This window comes from Malurus melanocephalus, unplaced genomic scaffold (genome assembly GCF_030028575.1).
Source record: "Malurus melanocephalus ecotype Western Australia unplaced genomic scaffold, MMel_1.1 scaffold_2303, whole genome shotgun sequence".
NCBI lineage: Eukaryota > Metazoa > Chordata > Aves > Passeriformes > Maluridae > Malurus > Malurus melanocephalus.
In genome coordinates this window covers 8,439-11,941 of record NW_026625535.1, presented here as the reverse complement: position 1 = coordinate 11,941, position 3,503 = coordinate 8,439, and the positions used below count along the sequence as shown (strand labels likewise).

Genomic DNA, 3,503 nt, shown 5'->3' with positions numbered 1-3,503 from the left:
AGGGTGATTTTGGGATGGGATCTGATCCACTCGACTGCAGCTGCAAAAGCAGGACAGAGGCACTGGCCGTGAGGACGGGGCTGTCCTGAGCAGGAGGGACCCCCCAGCCCGTGAGCCCCTCACTCAGCTGGGAGCAGGAGAGACCAGGGACAGGGACAGGGGACAAACAGGGCCAGGGACACAGCCAGGGCACAGCCTGTGACAGCACAAGTGCCCAGGGCCGGGGGTGTCGGTGCCAGCAGAGCAGGAGGCCCCTTCCAGAGCCCTGGGAACAGCCCCAGCCCTACCAGCGCTGTGCTCTGGGTGACACTGTCCCCTCCCTGCAGAGCTGGCCCGGCACTCACACAGACATCCTCTGAGGGTTCGTTTCTGTTTATTCCAGGTTGCTGAGCTGCCCGGGGGACCATGGGGCTCCTTCACTCTCCCGTTTCTGGTGCAGAACCCATTCTCCACATCTTCATTCACTGCACAAGCGACACTTCCCTGCTTGTCACAAGTGGCTTCTTGTGCCCGATGCAAGAGTGTAACCTCAGCTGCTGGTGCATCTTGGGGACGCTCCTTCACAACCCCATGAACGGAAGACAATTCACTCTTCTCCAGCTCACAGCTGAGATCGTTCTTGGCATAAAGGGCAGCTGGCTCGGGGAGCATCAGCAGTGCTGAGAAAGCCTTTTGGAGTTCAGCCTCGGGCACAGTTTTACAATGACGATCGCAGGCTGAAAGGACCGTGATGCGAGATCCCGGCTGGTCCGGGCTGAGGAAGGCGCTGCCGGCTCAGCCCTGCCCTGTCCCTGCTCCCCGCAGATCGGTGGCGACAGAGAAGCGACGCTCCTGTGGCTGTCACCGAGCCCCAAGGAATCCCCTCCGAGGCGGAGCCTCCDCTCAGCAAACGCTGCCAGGACAGAGAGAAAGCTCTCAGCTGCGGGCTCCGATCACAAAGGGAGCGGCTCCACCCCCGCCATTCCCGTTCTGCCCGCGGCACCGGCACAGGAAGGGACAGCAACGATTTTGGGCACAGGTAGAGATGGAATGTATTGATGGTTGGGGTCAGCTACCACAAACAGCAATGAATAATGAGGAAGGCAACGACAGCAGCAGCGCTGGCACCGTAACACAGCTGGGGTCACACACGGCCATGGCACAGCATCACAGAATCCTCGCAGTTGGACGGGACCCACAAGGATCATCCAGTGCAACCCTTTGGGAATGGTCCCTGTGGGGTCACATCCCAACCTCGGCACTATTGGCACTGTGGTCTAACCAAGGTCACATTCCTGTGGCAGCACAGGTGTCCAGGCAATACAGAAACGCTTCTATGAACATACAAATACAGGGTGGGGGTATAAACATGCAGTGCTAGAGACACGGGATGGTTCTGGGATGGTTCCAGAAGGAGAAGGAAACCCTGAGCGCCAGCCCTGGCAGCCACACAGGAGCTTCCATATCATCTCCTCCTCCTAGAGGTTCATCTCCTGCAGAGCGGGCACTGAGGTGACTGAGGTGACAAGAAGCAGCTCTGGAGTTCTCAGGATTGTCCCCGGCATCCCTCGCCCTGGCGGGTCGGAGCCCGGGCACACCGAGCGCTGGCAGCGCCCTTTGTCTGAGAAGGTCTGGTAACAGGGACTTTGTTCCCTTGCAGGGAAGGCGGAACTTGGCTCCGTAGCCCAGGGGCAGTCAGGACCAGGCTGCGCCTCCACTTAAACGCCGCTGTTCCTGCTCCGGACTGCTTTCGGTTGCGAGGGGCTCTGAAGTTCATGCCGTCCCACCCTGTCCGGCACACGAACATCTCCCCCCGCACCACACCAGGGGCTCCCAGCCCGGTCCCGCAGGTCCGGAAACACTCCCAGGGACGGGACAGCCACCCCTGTGCTACCGACAGCAACCGGGACGAGCCAGCGCTGCTCCGGCACCGGCTCCTGCCGAGGCATCAGCGGGAAGGAGACCGCGGGCAGCCGCTCCCGCAGCGGCCTCAGGGCAGGGGGAACACGGGGGGGACACGGGAGAACGAAACAGCYACAACBCTCCCTCCCGCTCCCCCCGCCCGCAGCGAGCCCCGAGCCCCGGCGCAACCGAGCGCTTCTCCCACCTGCGCTGGGGCCGCCTCCGAGCTCCGCCGCCGCCTCACCGAGCTGCAGTCACTGTCGCCGCTCCCGGGGCTCCAGAGACGCTCCGGCAATGGCGACAGCGCCGATCCGAGAAATGCGGAGCGGACCGCCCACCGGGACTCTTTAGGAACCCCGTTCTGACCAATCAGCGCGCGAGAGGGAGTCGGGACGGGAGAAATCGGCCCATGGGAGCACGGGTATCTCCCGCACACAGCACGGAACCGCCCCTCGGTCTTTCCGTTACCCCGAATTCACATTTCCATAAATAGCTCCTGGCGCGGTGCCCGGGCCGGGCAGGAGGCCGAGGAGCCGCCGGGGCAGAGTTCCGAGTGCAGCACTCACTCCTCCCGCAGCCCCGCTGGAGCCCAGGCCGGAGCAGGACAAGGATTCCTCCCCTGAGTGAGAGGCAGTGACAGGGCCCGACTGTGACCCCCATCCCCTGCGGCACGGGGGGTGGAGGGGGGAGGGAATGGGGGATGAAGAGAAGCGTGGGAAGGAAGGGAAGGGTGGGGTGGGGGTGTTTTCTGAGCATTTGATTCACTTCTCCTGCTCCGATCTCTTTGATAATAAATTCAATTAATGCCACTGTTGTTGCATCTGTGGCATAGGAAAAGGCTGCTTTAAGCATTGACATTGTCAGGAGGAAGAAGGATTAAATTTGGGTCTAAAGTCCCATCAATGTTTACCAAGATAAACAAAGGTGCAGGAGCAGATAAGGGTGCAAGAAAGATATCAGTGGTAATAAAATAACAGGAGTTAGAGGTAAATCAGCAGGGGACTCTGCCCCGGGGGAGGGAGGATCTCTCTCGCAGGGGAAGGGGTTCAATTCCTTGTCCTATATTAGGAAGATTGGGAACAAATCCAGGTGCATTTTGTAAAAGGATGGACACTGGGAATGGGAGCATCCTCCGGTAAAACCCAGGACTCCTCCAAGCCCTCTCCTGGCAAGAGCAGAGAAATTGTGAAGGGAATCAGAAGTTTCTGCCCCATCAGAGCTTATGGGAAATGGAAAATTCAGATTTTTAGCAGGTAAAAGAGCTGCTTATTCCATATGAAACACCCTGCAAGGGAAGTTAAGAGATGATCTTGTCACAGCTGTCAGTCAAACGGGCACCTTTTCCATGCAAATAAATTCAAACTGGGGAAATGATGGACAACCCATGGAATCTTGTACATGCTCAGCTCTCCAGAAACATTCCTGGGGAGAACTCACTGGAAAACTTGGAGGTAGAGATCAAGTCTTGTGAAGGGGAAATTCAGATTAAAATCACTGATTATAATACAAATCTATTCGTGAGTTAACATTTGGAACCTTGGATTTTCATGGGACAGGGAATGACTTCCTGATCTGAGCCTATCCCAGAGCAAACCAAGGACACACCAATATTCGTTAAGGAA

At 58.1% G+C, this 3,503-nt stretch overlaps 1 long non-coding RNA gene across 1 annotated transcript; it reads right to left on the bottom strand.

Moving 5' to 3' along the window:
- Positions 1–2,182, bottom strand: LOC130587710 (uncharacterized). Its single transcript, XR_008966840.1, has 3 exons — positions 2,087–2,182; positions 345–892; positions 1–40 (listed from the first exon to the last, which is right to left on the bottom strand). It is a non-coding gene; the product is annotated as an uncharacterized LOC130587710 (long non-coding RNA).
- Positions 2,183–3,503: the final 1,321 nt, after the last annotated feature.